The sequence below is a fragment of the Mustela nigripes genome, chromosome 6, assembly GCF_022355385.1.
Source record: "Mustela nigripes isolate SB6536 chromosome 6, MUSNIG.SB6536, whole genome shotgun sequence".
Classification (NCBI taxonomy): domain Eukaryota; kingdom Metazoa; phylum Chordata; class Mammalia; order Carnivora; family Mustelidae; genus Mustela; species Mustela nigripes.
This window is the reverse complement of record NC_081562.1, coordinates 26,853,266-26,869,263: the sequence shown is the minus strand read 5'-3', so window position 1 is coordinate 26,869,263 and position 15,998 is coordinate 26,853,266. Positions and strand designations below refer to the sequence as shown.

The 15,998-nt window shown below is 38.6% G+C and overlaps 1 long non-coding RNA gene across 5 annotated transcripts in view; it reads right to left on the bottom strand.

The window, feature by feature from the left end:
- The window catches only part of LOC132019365 (uncharacterized), a 209,840-nt gene that overhangs the window by 118,528 nt on the left and 75,314 nt on the right, over window positions 1–15,998 (bottom strand). For 4 of the 5 annotated variants that reach the window (XR_009404745.1, XR_009404742.1, XR_009404744.1 and 1 more), the window contains exon 2: window positions 12,808–12,859. The exons of the other annotated variant lie outside the window; for it this stretch is intronic. This is a non-coding gene — a long non-coding RNA (uncharacterized LOC132019365). The remainder of the gene's footprint in view (window positions 1–12,807; window positions 12,860–15,998) is intronic. 5 annotated transcript variants of the gene reach the window in all.

Below are 15,998 nucleotides of genomic sequence, written 5' to 3'. Positions count from 1 at the left end.
AGACCTGTACTTATTTCTACAGCCATAACCTGGGTCTAGAGGGGCAGAGGACAAGGCGGACAGGTTCTGGGGCCTGAGAAGAGAAGGGCTCAAAAGAGATAGGGATTATCCAAGCTGCAGTCATATAGGCTAGGGTTGGGTCTATACTCCAGAGGGAGTCCAGGGAGACCTGGGTGAAGCGAAATGCATCAGTGTCCCCAGAGACCAACCACGTCAATAGTGCAACACCAGCAAAGTAGTAATGTCCACAAAGTCACTCTGGAAAGAAATCACTATTTCCCAAAAAGTACCCAGGAAGTTACCTTGAGTGGAAAAAAAAAAAAAAAAAAAAATCTGAACTTCATTGAACTGACCTACACTTGTGCAGGGTTTGATACTGTTTTTAGTTTTAAATACATAGAGGCAAGGTGAGGGTAGGGAGTAGAAGACAGACACCATATTCTTTCCCATGTTAATCTGACCCAGCCCCTTAAATACCAAAAAGACTTCATCTTATGCCATCTATGTCAGTACCCCAAATGCCTATAGAGTTCAAACATATTAGAGAAATGAGCACCTGTACCAGGTAGGGAAACTGGAACATAAATGCTCTAGCCAAGTGTTGTCATAGAAAGCAGAATCAGCGTTGCTGGGTGATTTTTTTAAAAATATATATATAGATTTATTTTAAGGAACAATCTCACACAATTATGGGATCTGGCAGTCCAATATTTGTAGGGCAGACCAGAAATTCAGGTAATAGTGATGTTGCCATCTTGAGTCTGAATTCAGCAGGGCACAAATTACCTGTTGATGATTATGATGTAAACACACTGCTAATGTTACTCAATCACCTTTAGACATACACAATAATGACAAGAGATTTAGTTTTCCTAAGGGTGGGAACCGATTTACCGTCCTCCTGTATGTTTCCATTATTGCTCATTCATGAGATCATATAAGTAAATATTTGTCTTTCTTCACCAATAGGCTAGGATGTGTCTCAAAGTGTTGCTCCCATGCCAGAGACATCAAAATATTCTGGAATTCCTGTTAAATATTTAGATTCCTAGCCACTCCTTATCTACCACATCAGGAAACAAGCACTCCCTTCTTTTCTTGAGTATGCTAGCATTTAAAACCCACTGGACAGGGACGCCTGGGTGGCTCAGTTGATTAGGTATCTGCCTTCAGCTCAGGTCATGATCCCAGGGTCCTAGATCAAGTTCCACTTCCAGCCCTTGCTCAGCAGAGAGCCTGCTTCTCCCTCTGCCTGCCCCTCCCCACTACTTGTGTGTTCACTCTCTCTCAATCTCTCTGACAAATAAGTAAGTAAAATCTTAAGAATAAATAAATAAATACCCATTGGGCAGAAATTATTTTCTCCTTTTGTCCTTTGGTGACCAACAAAGTCTCCTGACACCTAATGGGAGCTCAATAATGTTGTTGAACAAATAAATATGGTCACTAGTTTACCCTTGGGTTCTCTTGTGATGTCTGTAAAATCATAATGTTAAACTTGTAATCTTGACCTTTGTTTTAGGAGATAATCAACTACTGTGTAATCATCTATGTATGTGTCAGTTAACCCCACTAGACTGGAACACTTCTTTGCATTTTTGCCATTCTTATATTCATAGACCCTAGCCCAGTAACCAGAATAAGTTAAATGCTCAATAAATATTTTTTGAATGAATAGACAGATGGATGAATGGACAGGCAAATAAAGCTCCCTGAACATAGACCACCCACTGTCTTATTAGGTTGTGAATATGTTTTACTTGCTGGCCCAAGTTTCTCATCCTATCTTTCAGTAATTCATAATTGCTACAGGTATTAGAAGTGCACTGAGAACTTCCACTTGCTATGGATTCAAACACAGTTAAGAGTCAATAACATGGAATTTCTATAGCATTAACTAGATCTCTTTTATCACCTTCAGAAAAAATAAATATCATGGTATCCATAACTGGGAGTCACATTATTTTGGAGGTGACATTGAATCCCCTTCAAAGTATAAACAAAACTATTCATAAGCTTGAGTGCTTAAACTTTATACTGTTTTGTAATAAGTTTCTCATGAAACTTCAAAACCAATCCAGTCCCAATATTGTCTCAAGACATTCAGATTAAGAATAACTGCTATAAATCACTTGACCCAAATCAGGTGGCAGAGATTTCTGTTTCCAAAATGATTAGAATTAGAAAGACTGACAATAACAAGTGTTGATGAAGGTGTGGAGTAACCCCAAGTCTCAAAAGTTGCTGGTGGGAAACCAGCATTTATCCAAGAGAGATGAAAACACTTGTCAGCAAAAGACTTGCACAAGAATGTTTAAGGCAGAGCGATCCACAATAGACCGAAACTGTAAGTGACGGAACCAAATGTCCACCAGTAAGAGAAAGGAAAAAGTATGACATCTGCACATAATGGGATAATACTTAGCAATAAAAAGGAGAAAACTAGTAAACTGCCCTGTCAAAATCATCACCTCAAATGAAACAAGAGTATATTCTACAGAACATTTAGAACAGGCAGAACTAATCTGTAGTGATAGAAAACAGAAGCACGACTACCTCTGCAAAAAGCAGGTATTGACCAGAAAGGGACACACAGGAACTCTCCAGGTAAGAGAAGCAGCCTATATTTTGATTTGGCAATGGTTACATTTGTCAAAACCCACAAATTTGTCTGATTTGTTCATTTCAGATCTATATGTTTTTCTGTATGTACAATATATCTCATTTACAGAATTTGTACTTCTACATTGGCCAGAAATATCAAAGCATGATTATCTTCTATACATTATGGTTTCATTTTGGGGACCATTTTTCAGAAATCTAAGACTTTTAAACAGTCTATGATTCCAGCAGAGGTGTCGACGACATCTTAACACGACATTCGTGTGTCATTCTACAAGGGTGTTACATTCACTATTATATTATATATAATATATTGTATATTTTATATATATATATATCAGTTATTATATTCACAATAATTACATTATCCAATATGTATTGGATATACAATATCCAATATTGTAGATTCTCGGCATCACTGTGGCTCTTTTATATTCATTAGTTGGTTTAAATCTCACTTTTTAAAAATGTGCAGTGTGAATATTTAACAGATGAGAATCAAGGTCCAGACTGATCAAGTTTCTTCCCTGAGTCCACACAGCTAATGAGTGATGTCACCAGGACTCAAACCCGATCCTGAACCCACACTCTTTCCTCTCCAATAAACCACACACACACACACGCGCACTCCTGAATCACAATTCATAGCTCTTTCCATTCTTTTATCCTTTTATCATGAATCTGTGATAACAGTTCTTCCTGTGAAATTTTTAAAATAAATAAATGAAGCCTTTATACAGCACTCTACAGCCCATGGAAAGTTTTAAATCATTGCCTGATTCGTCCCACCTGGCTCTCATTCTCAAATCTGTGTTTGCTTTGGAATCTAGAGACTGAAATAATCTACGGAGAGCAAATGAAAGAGGCCACAGAGCATTTGTTGGCCAAAGGACAAAGGGGGGTGTTTCCCTCACTTTGTTTAAGTGTTGAAACAAAACTGTCCATTATTCTACACACTGAATTACTGACAGCATCATAGAGGGGAAGCAGACACATTGATTGTATTTCAAATATAAAGTTGATAGCAATTAGTGAACGGAAGACAGTGTCTATAACCACTGTCTGCTCTTTCAAGCCATGGTCCTTAAGATATGGTTTCTTATTGAATTTTTCACTCTCATTAGTGGTTTTTAACAGTGAATTTCTAGATACTCAAGTCCAAACCAAGGCCAAGATTATTTAATTCTGAACTGTTAGAAACCCCCAAGAAACCACCCAAAAATGCCCCCAAAAGTTCACATGACCCACATGTATATAGTGAGATTAATATCCCTCAGAAATGCCTCATTAGGGGCGCCTGGGTGGCTCAGTGGGTTAAAGCCTCTGCCTCTGGCTTGGGTCATAATCCTAGGGTTCTGGGATCGAGCTCCGCATCGGACTCTCTGCTTAGCGGGAGCCTGTTTCCCCCCCGCCCCTGCCTGCCTCTCTGCCTACTTGTGATCTCTGTCTGCCAAATAAATAAATAGAAAATCTTTAGAAAGAAAAAAAGAAATGCCTCATTAATGTCAGAATAATTCACTTATACCTTTTCCTGGAAAAACATAACCTTCTATGTCAGAGAATAATATTGCAGAGGTACCAAGACTAAAACAAGCTGAACAGCTACTAATCAGATGGCCAGCTGATTAACTGATTAAGAAAAAAGAAAATATTATTACTATTGGAAAAGCCGGGTTCTGGTCCAATATATTTCCAATGCTACTGAAAATCATTTTGTGTCATCCACAGAAAGCCTTCACATATTTGGTCAACAAAATGAGAAACCGGTTTCCAAACTGGTTTTCAGTCCTAATCCTATTTTCCATGAAAAATAGTTTATACTTTAAAGAGCTCAGGATGATAATGCCTTTGGAAAAAATTCAATTCCGTGGCTGGCTTGTTATTATAGATACAAACCATCTTAGGTGTCAGCTACAAGCTCAAGCATCGTATTCCTCTCTCTGGCTTTTGGAGCAAGGAAATAATAATAAAAGCATCTACCCTGATCTTATAACCTGAGTTCTGACTAGCCATGAATATGATTCCCAGCACTATAAATAGTCTTATAAATCTTGCCTTCCTAACAGACTGAACTTTTCCATTTTCTTAGATATTAACAATAAAAGTACCATGTATAAATGTCCTTAAGATTTGGGCAAGGCTGTCACAAGATTCAAAATATGCAGTCCCTATGGACGGTTGGCTTTTCATACGGTTAAAGGCAGTGAAGCAATTCCAGAAGTGCCCAGGGAATAAAGAGGAAAGGCTCAGAATAATAGGGGTAAGGCAGAATCAAGAAAATATCCCGGGTTTTTAAATGCATGATTTTTGTTGTACAGGCAGTTTCAAATAGAGTAATTCAAACCGAAGTGTCTTTTGATTTTTGGTTCTCCGTAGGGAAACATGCACAGCAGCAAAGATCATAGAAAAGGCGAGGGGCAGGGAGCTTGGATACAAAAGGCTTCAATCCCTGGTTCATTTTTCCTAGCACACAGACTTCGGCAATAAAAACAAACTGATAATAAAAATAGCGAACAGTTAATGAAGCTTAAAGGGAACCAGACCCTGGTCAAGGTGTTGTAAGTGTATTAACTCATTTAATTCTGTGATGTAGTGAAGTGAAGGATGGGTTCTGAGCTACACTGCTCGGTTCTTTCAAAACTTCCATTTACTAGCTATGTGTTCCTGGACAAGCTGCTCTTCTGGAGAATCTTCATACAATGGCATCTAGCTCCTGGACTGCTTATGAGAATTGGTGAGCCAATACTTAGGTTAAGCACAGAAAACAGTGTGTGTTTGGCACAAAGCAGACAATCAACGTTTGCTATTGTTACTCCCACTTAACACTTGGGGAACTGAGACACAGAAAGTCTATTTGCTGAAGATACGATGATTGATACCTAACAAATGAACCTGTAATATTTGGCCTTTGTAAATAATTGATACATGATAGCTATTTTTCATCCTACAACAAAGAGGTAACTGTGAAAACAACTCTCTGGTTATTCGAAATTGTGCTTTGTCTAAACTGAACACGATGAATTCCAAGTGTAGATTTCTAATACAAAACATTTAAGTAGCTGTCAATTATTATCTTACCCTTCCTTTTGCATTCCTGATCATAAATCCAAAGCACATCAATAAATTATGCAGACTGAATGGAGATCTACATTCTGCATTAACTATTATACTAAGGCACCTTTCCAGCAGCAATTAGTGTACTGATCTATAAAATGGGCAACCCAAACTGACCCCCTGCAACCCCCCAACAGCAGGGCACTTTCAGGGTGAATTCTCCACTCTCCAGATCCTGGCCTCTACTAGTTAGACAGCCTCAGTTACTTGACACTGAAAAGAGAACACAGCCATCTCTTTGGGACAAATTCCCCTTAACCAAGCTTATCACCAAAACCCACGCACAAAACCAGAATGCCAAATGATGAATTACAAGGATATATAACACACCAAGCAGATCTGAGATTAGATCAGCTTATGGCTGTATTCACTCGCTGTGAACAATCCACATGGAAACTGGATTATAATTAGAAGGCTACTTGATGAACACAGAACCAGTAAGAAGACGGATTGTGCCGTCTCCGGTGTACTCAGAACTGATGAGTTCATAATAGGGCTTGATGGGTCCAGTCCTTTGCTTTGCAGATCTCCCCTCCCAGACATAATTTAGTTTATCCTTCCTCTCAGGCTAATTAATCCCCTTTCTGAAGGACTCATCCTTCCTTCATCTCTGAGAACAACTTCAAGCCTGTTAGAGTCAAAGCCTTGGGGCCTAGAAGCTATTCCCATCCTTTCAAGTAATCTGCCTCTTTTTATGTCTGTTTCACAATTTAGCTTTCTTAGAAAGCAATTTCCTTTCCAAAGTTCAAAGCATATAGGCAGGTACACCCCTATTTTTCCAAAATACTAGCATTAAATAATTGCCTAGCACAAAATAAATCCTCCCCAAATGTAATGCCTTTCTTACGCCTTCTTCTCATAGGTCAGCAAGAGTTTTACCTCCCCGTGTGGCAGGTAGATGCTTTCATGGGTACCCAGACAGATCTAAGGGTCAGTTCTTTCATTGACTCATTTAACTTCTATTTACTGGGTGTCTATTACGTACCAAGCACTGAGCAATGCACTGTGAGTCAACAGGATGTAAAAAAGATACAGACTCTGCCAGCCCAGATCTCTGAGCAATGTGAAACAGACACTAATCATTTACTGCAACCCCACCAGAGAAGGGTAAAGTACAAACTGAGAAAGTTCCCTGGAGGGAAAAAAGAAATACCATCCTTTGAGAAGACCACTGAATGGACCCAGCCAGGTGGGTTAAAAACCCTTTCCTGAAGAAAAAAGATTTGGGTGAAGGTTGAAAGGACAGTAGTAGGCACCGATGGGGAGATCAGAGAGCTACCAGGAGGGTTTGGGAAACAGAAAGAAAGTTTCAGATGAAGGAAACTGCACTGCAGAAGCCTTGAGTTTTTGTGAATAGAGAGCAGCATGGGACATGAGAGGAATCTAGAGAAGATCAAAGATATCCAGAGGGCAATGAGCCACTGGGCAAAGCAATCGTGAGACAGGTGGTACAGGTAGGAAGGACAGGTGGTCCTCCTCGGGCCATGCAGGATGTTGCCAGCCAAAATACAGATTTTGATCTCTATCCTAGGGTGAAGAATTTTAGAGTCAGTTGGTGATTCCTGATCAGATTTGCCTCTCTGAAAATCACTCTCCCTACAGAGTGGAGAATCAGTGGGAGGGGCTATGAAGGAGGCTGGGGCATCAACAGAAGCTCGGGCAAGAGATGCTCATTCCTCAGTGATTAGCAGAGATGGAGAGAAATGGACAGGACTGAGATACTGCAAAAACAAACGTCCATTAACAGGCAAAGGGTAAGAAAAACTTGTCCCACTGTGTGGACATTACTACTCAGCAGGGAAAAGGAGTATCGTCAATAACGGGACAGAAACTTCGAGGTGCAGCAAAAGGGAACTGACAAGAAAGGGACACAAGGGAACTTCTAGGGAGGAAATCTAAATTGTGTTGGTAACTACAAGGGCATACAAACTGGTCAAAACTTATCAAACATATGTTTAAATGACTAAATTTTATTGTATGTAAAGTTGCTTGATTTAAAGAAAAATCAGTGCATCTCAACTATTAAGAACATAGATTTTGGACTCATAAATTTGACCCCTAGTTCTACCACTGGCAAATGTGTCACTCTAGGAAAGTCAATAAAAGGGGGAGGGCGGATGGCTATTCTAAGTTTAGCAAATCACCCAGTTGAGCACATTGTCAAATACAAAGGCAAGAGGGCCTACCGTTCAAATTTCATTCATTGCCCCAGTAAGAGCAATAGGTAAAGCAATGAACATTTCTTGAGTGTGTAGAGGTTAGGACAAATAATCCCCTTTGGCAAGGGGATTATTTTGAGCTGAAAACAATCAAAGTCCAAAAGACACAAGAAGAAACTGTGACCTTTCTCCTAACTGCCTAAAAGAATTTAGATAGAGGATCGGCTTCATGGAGAGAGTTATGATCATAGATAATGATAGTATAAAATGAACTGGCATGGTAGACAAGGAAGAACCTAGCAAGGCCTATTTGATCAAAGTCTTCTCTATGTCCCATTCCTTCTGTATGGCCCAGCAAATGTTGGTTTACCAAACATTTACTCTTTTTTTTTTTACCCTTCCCATGAATTACTGTCCTTCCCTTTAAAGTCCTAGACCCATACCTCCTTCTCCTTAGTTGAGATACATATATACCTCATTTTGCCTGTCTTTAGAATTTCATGTTTATGTGGACTCCCCATATGTATGTAATTACATTTTATTTTCCCCTATTAATCTGTTACATGTCGATTTGATTCTTAGACCAGCCAGAAGAATCTTGAAAGGTAAAGGAAAAGTTTTCCTCCTCAAAAAGTGCTTCCTATTCTTAGGCATGTGGTAGGCCCTACAGATGTCTCATTTGGTCCTAATAAATAATCTAAGAGGTGACCATTGTTCTTCTAGCTTTGAAATGTAGAAATCTCCCAGAAAACAATAGCTTGGCCAAAGTTATTTAGAGAGTGAACATAGAACCCAAGGTCCTTGCAGGGGTGAGAGAATGCCATCTTGGACCCACCTTCAGTGATCTAGGAGGAAACCTGACGATCCTCACAGGAAATTTTCCAAAAGGCAGCACTTAAACACAGGTTATTTTAAATGCACACAATAGGGAGTGCCTGGGTGGTTCAGTCAGTTGAATATCTGACTCTTGATTTCAGCTCAGGTTGTGATCTCAGAGTTGTGAGATCAAGCCCCACATCAGGCTCTGTGCTCACTGGGGAGTCTGAGATTCTTACCCTCTCCTTCCAACCTTCCCCTGCTTCCTCTCTCTCTCTCTAAAGTAAATAAATAAAAATTTTTTAAAGAAATCAACTTTAAATGCACACAAATGAACACTTATTATTTTGCTTTTATTGTATTCATCATTAAGGTTATTGTGTTAAGTCTATTCAGGCTGCTGTAACAAAATATCACAGACTGGCTAACTTATAAACAACATAAATTTACCTCCCCCAGTATTGGAGGCTAGAATTCTGAGATCAGGGGGCCTGCATGGTCCGGTGAGAGCCCTCTTCCAAGTTGCAGACTTTTTCATAGATCCTGACAAGGTGGTGGAGGACAAGGGAGCTCTCTTCAGCATTAATCGCATTCATGACAACTCTGCTCTCACTACCAAACCGCTTCCCCAAGACTCCACCTCCTCATACCATCACCAATGGGCTTTGAATAGTGACGGTGGTTTTCTGATCGTGATAAATTAAATTTCCTTTCTAAAAATAAGTTTTAATTTTTAAATAAATCAAATTAAAACTATGAAGGAACTGACAGGATGGACACTAGTTAGATATCTCAAAATGGTCGAGAGGATTTGGAAATGACTGAAGTTGAGAAAGGCTGAGTCAGCCCAGTAGACAAAGGCTAGGGCCCCAAGATACCAGGAAGATGGGCCAGGGAGGCAGAGAGGATGTGGGCTGGGGCTACAGCAACCTTAGACAGACTGAGAAGAGAGTTTATATTCATGTCCGTGCTACCTCCCATTTGAGTGATGCCATGACAGCTAGGGGCAAAACCTAGGCCTTGGAGAAGGAATAAAAACAGGGAAGGCAAGAGGAAGAAAAATCAGGGAAAGACAGGAAGAGAACGAGAGCAAATGATACAGATAGGGCATCTATCAATGCCAGACCAGAAACCAGTGCTATCGTTTTTCAACTCCAGCGAGGACAGCTTTGTAGGGAAAGCCAAAACAGCTCAAAGCTTTTCTTAGAATCTCTTTTCCTCTATGAACTAAGGGAAATCCAGCTGTAAAATGATCATTTTCAGAAACAAAAGAATTGAAATAATGAATCTTCTTGTACTTTCAACTTCACTCTTACTGTCACAGGTGGCTTTTGGAGATGAGACAAGAGACAATAGAATAATTATTCGTAGAAAAAAAAAATGCTCTGCAAATTTAAATATTTAAATCCATTGCCTCTTACATCAGGCACTGTATTTCTTAAGCAAAGTCTTTGCAGAGCACCTGGATGGCACACATGATACATTCTTCTTAAACCCAGGACTGATTTGTTTGTTTGTTTTCCTAGTCTCATATCAAAACTAATCCTTAAGGGATTTTTTAAATGGTTATGGAATTTGTTTTATGCCATGTTTTCCTTCCTGTTTCTCTCAGCAGTTTTAGCATGTTCTAACTTAAGATTTGGTCAAATTAACTTCTAAGCAAAGCCCTTAAATTCTACTCTAATGCCTATACCACCATCAGCTCTCAAACACACACTGTCTGTGCCTAGGTTCTCAGTCCTTGAAGGTTCCTATATTCACCTTTGGAATGAAAGTTCTTATACTGCTATAGAAATTCCTATACTCACCTAAGGAAGGATCAAGAGGAAGGGAAGTTAAAAAGCCTTTCTAGATCTGCAAATTAGTCTGAAGGATGAAGAGTCAGGAGTGCAGGGATAGAACAATGAGAGGTGGTCAGACATCACAGTCAGACAAGGACCCGACCAGGAGAAAGAAGCAGATAATCCACACCCTACAGTGAAATCTCCAGGGGAAGAAAAAAGAGTTCACAGACCAGGAAACTGTAGCATCTGGAGAATGATGGTAGTTCTGGAGAATGGACTTTTTTGAATGTTCATTCAAAATGGACACGAATGAAGATTTGCTGATTGTATCAGTAAATATATGAATGATTGCCCAAGCTAGAGGGCCCATGGTAGTCTCAAGAGAGAGAAAGTAGGAGCTGATCACCCAGAAGCTTATTCTTATGCTTCTCCAGTCTCAGTCAAATATGTGTTGAAGACCAGAGGATACATCAGGTACCTTAGCCCCCTTGTCCAGACCTATTTATTAGATCAATATGGGACATGGCATCTCTCCTCCTACATTGTACAATAAAGACCATATAATCTCCAAGGACCTTCTAAGAGGAAGAGAGGTGAGAATGTGATATATGATAACTTCCATAAGAACTTCCGTAAGTTGGGACGCCTGGGTGGCTCAGGTCATGATCCCAGGGTCCTTCTCCTTCTGCGTGCTGCTCCCCCTGTTTGTGCTCTTTCTCTTTCTGACAAATAAAATGAATAAAATCTTAAAAAAAAAAAAAAAAAAAGAACTTCCATAAGTAAAAAATGCCCTAAGAATTGGTCTGGTTATTATCATAGCATCCATTGCTTAATGAAATATTTATTGAGAGGTTACTCCCCACCTTATGGTTGATGCAGGACACATGTTTGGTCCTAAACTGTGGTGTGCAGGCAGAAAAAACTGGGCGAAGAGCCAGGAAACACGAATCTGAGCCTTGGCTCAGACACTCAGTGACTTTGAGAAAGGGCATTCCAAGTGGAAAATAACTTGTGAGCCATCCCAGAGAGATAAGAAACACCATATGAGTTCAAGAAATTTCAAGAAGCATGGTGTTCAACAAAAGTGTCTGGCAGGCAAGGCAAGGTTTTCGGTTAATATGTAGTAAGTGCTCAGGAAATATTTGTTGAATGAATGAATGAGAAGTAAGCAGAAACAGATCACAGAAGACCTCATATTCATTCTATGCTCAAAACCTGGGTTTACCTTGTAGGTAGTAGAGAATCACCAGTGGGACAGAACTTTACTCAGCCTTAAGTTGTAACTGGGTGCTATGCTATATGGAAAATTAATGTAGGGGGAGCAAGAAATGAGACAGAAAGGCTAGCCAAAATAGGCAATGGTCCTAGAATGGGAGAAGAGCAAATGACTTGGAGAAATCAGAGCTACAAGAGCCTTTGGCAAAGGGTTAGATGAGGAGAGTTAAGTAGAAGAAAACTTAAATCATGGGCTTTTAGGTGATAAGGTGCTTGACAGCAGCATTGATTTTTATAGAAAGTGCATGAAGAACAAATGTGGAAGGGAAACTGATAAGTTTGACTTTAGATATGTTGAGTGGAACATCCAGGTGGAAATTAAGCATTTGAATTAATGAACATTAACATAATAAATACAACTTAAATAAACACTTATTGAGACTTTCTCATAAACCAAAAAGTATTCTAAGCTCCCTGCATACGTGAATTCATTTAATCCTCACAACAGCCCCAGGCAGTAGGGAAGGAAAGTAAGATTCAGAGAGTTTAAGTAACTTCCCAAAGTTCTCAACCTGGTAAACGGCAGTCAGTCTCTAACTCAGAATGTCTGACTCCAAATTCCACTTTCTCAACCGTGGTGCAATTGGACATGTATTTGCCCTTTAATGAGGGCCCAGAGCCCTCCCTCTATCTCTTCTTATCGAAACAGAACTCAATCATATAATCGAATTAGTGCCCCCACTGCCCTTATCCACAAGGAATATGTTCAAGACGCACCGTGTATGCCCGAAACCATGGGCAGTACCCTGTGTGTGCAATGTTTCTTCCTATACATCTATACCTATCATGAAGTCTGTTTTATGAATTAGGTACAGTACAAGATTAACGACAATAACTAATAATAAAATAGAATGGCTAGAACAATATACTATAATAAAGTTATATGAATGTGATCCCTCTCTTTCCTGAAAAATACCTTATTGTACTATACTTACCCTTGTTCTTGAGATGATACAAGATGATAAAATGCCTACATGATGGGATGAAAGGAAGGGAATGACATAAGCATGGTGACACAGTGTTAAGCTACTACTGACCTTCTGACAATACGTGAGAAAGACGATCATCTGCTTCCTGGACCACAGGTAACTGAAACCACATAAAGGAAGTCTGTGGTTAAGGAGGGACTACCGTAAAGGGATGATTTTATTTTTTTAAGCACACAAAATGTAAGAATTCCAACCATCAGACTGAATTCTATTATTGCTGGTGATTGCGCACAGTCAAATCTCAATCTACATTTTAATATACATCTGGTCTCCAAAGCAAACAAGATATGCTATTTTTGTATTCATTTGTCAAGTGATACTTCTTTATATAATTTATTTAGAGAAAATTAAATCGCATCTGTCATTTGTTAAGTAAAGATAAAATCTGTCTTTATATCTATTATAAATATTACAGAACATATTAAAATACACTTCAATAAAACCTTTAATCCTATATCTCTAAAATTGATTTTTTTAGCTTAAAATTACATTTTCCACTTACTTTGTAAAAATAATACAATGATTTTTTTAACTTCTGAGAGGGTTCATGAAATTATATATTACTATGAAATGGATTTGAGACTAAAAAGGTTAGAAAGAAAAATTATAAATAAAAAATTAAAAAGTCAATAACTACTGCTTGGCACCAAGGTATAATTTCCGCCACTTTAAGACATTTCAGAACCAAGAGACCTCCATGAACAACTATAATAAGAAAAAAAAAAATCTGAGACCTTTTCTATTCCAAGGTTTGTGGTGGAGGGTTCACTTTGGCTTGAAGCCCTTATAACACGACTAAGCACCACAGGGATACCACTTGCAACTTGGTGGACATGCTCACCTGACAAGCTTCTCTGTTAGAAGCTCCATGCTATTTTCATTTGGCTTTAATCCTTGATAGATCAAGACATAGCTCTCTTTGAAAAGCCAGGTTTAATAGAATGCACACAGGACACATTCTCAGAAATGGAAGAAAAACCCTTTTACTTCCTTTCCTAGTTACCTAAGACTCTCGAACTTACTGTAACTTCAGCAGGCGCCAAAAGAAAGGTCTTTCCTCTTGAACTTTGGTCCTTCCTTTTGTTTTCATGAATTTTCTCCCTCTTTATGGCTACGGTATAAGTTTTTTTTTTCTCCCTGAGATTCAGCCCTCAAAGGAAAGCTGAACTCATCCAGGGTAATGGAGTGACTTGAAGAGCTCATTTGTGACTACTGAATACTTGAAATATGGCTACAGTGACCAAGAAATTAAACTTTCAATTGCATTCGATTTCAATTTATTTAACTTTAAAACCTAAACTGAATTTAGTTGTTGATGAATTTCTGAGTATGTCTGGAACAACTTGGGTTGTTCAATCTATTTTTTTTCAACTGTGAATCATTTGAAATCTAAATGCACAACAAGTATTTTCAATGAAAATTCAGTCTCCAAAATGAGTTGTGCTGTAGGGGTTAAATATACTCTAGGGACGCCTGGGTGGCTCAGTGGGTTAAGCCGCTGCCTTCGGCTCGGGTCATGATTCCAGGGTCCTGGGATCGAGTCCCACGTTGGGTTCTCTGCTCAGCAGGGGGCCTGCTTCCCTTCCTCTCTCTCTGCCTGCCTCTCTGCCTGCTTGTGATTTCTCTCTGTCAAATAAATAAATGAAATCTTAAAAAAAAATAAATAAATAAATAAATAAATAAATATACTCTAGATTTTGAAGGTTTAGTACAAAAAATGTAAAAGGTCTCATTAATAACTTTTTCATTATTAATTTTTTTATGTTGATTACATATTGAAATGATAATATTTTGGTTATAATGGGCTCAGTAATTTATATTATAAAAAATAATTTCACATTTCTTTTACTTTTTAATGTGGCTACAAGAACATTTTAAAATTATTTATGTATTTTAGAGAGAGAAGCATGAGCAGGAGGGACAGAGGGAGAGGGAGAGAGAATCTCAAGCAGACTCCCCACTAAGTGTGGAACCTGACATGTGGCTCCATCCCAGAACCCTGAGATCATGACCTGAGCTGAAACCAAGAGTCAGATATGTAACCCACAGCACTACCCAGGCACCCCTACTGGAACATTTTAAATTATATGTGTGGTTCACATTATTTCTACCCACTGGTGCTAGTCTACAGCATGGGCTTTGGTGTCAGAGAGAATCAGCTCCCCTCATTCGCTGATCGTATGACCTTAAGCAAGCTACTTAACCTCTTCAAGCCTGTGTTCACTCATCTGTAAACTGGGGGACATTTTACTCTTTTCTGAATAGGCCTGTAGTGAATTTAACATGAGGCAGTGAACAAAAACTTACCAGAGAGCCTGGCTCATAGCAAAATATTCTGTAAATGTTCACTGTGACTATTGTTGTTGTCATTTTTCGCCAACTATCATCCAAATGTTTAGCCAAAGAGTGCCTCAAAATAATATATGTTAGTCACCTATGGTTGACTATTATCTCATGAACAGATAAAGTAACCTCATTTTCCAAAATGAAAAGAGGGACTTACGGTCAGATATAGGAGTTTTTCTCACATTTTTAGTTTTTTCACATGAAAAATCTTATTTTTTTTAGTTTATGGAATGGTTTTATTTAAAACAGTAAAAGTGTCTGAAACCCAGACTTCCCTAGAAAATCCAGGGCATGAGGTTTATGTGTAAAAAAATATCAATGCACAATATCTCAAAAGCCCAAGCTCAGCAGTCCTCCATTTAGATTCAGTTTTGAAGGCTAACATTTTATTTATATCCATTTCTTTTTTGGCCACGATTAAAAAGACCAAATAAATAATCTGGATAAACATTAGGAACTTTTGCTTCCAGAAAGATGGAGATGTGCTTTTCCTTATTCTTCCTGCTAAGTAAAATTTTAAAACTATGGATCTTATATATAAAACAAACTCTGAGAATTTTCAGAGTAAGACTCTGAAAGGTAGAAGAAAGACCACTAGGGATCTTTCTAAAATGCATAGTCAAACAACTGAAAACTAAAGACAAAAAAATCTTAAAAGCAGAAAGAAAGAAATGACACTTTATCTATAGGGGAAATAATGATTCTAGTCATAGCAAATTACTCATCAGAAATCATGGCAATCAAGGAAGTAGCCCAACATCCTTCTGCCAACCCAGAATTCTGTATCCAGTTCAAAATAAAAAAGAAAACAGGAGTGGCTACATTAGTATCATATAAAGTAAACTTCAGAGCAAAGAAAATTATCAGAGATGAAGACATTATTATATTATGAA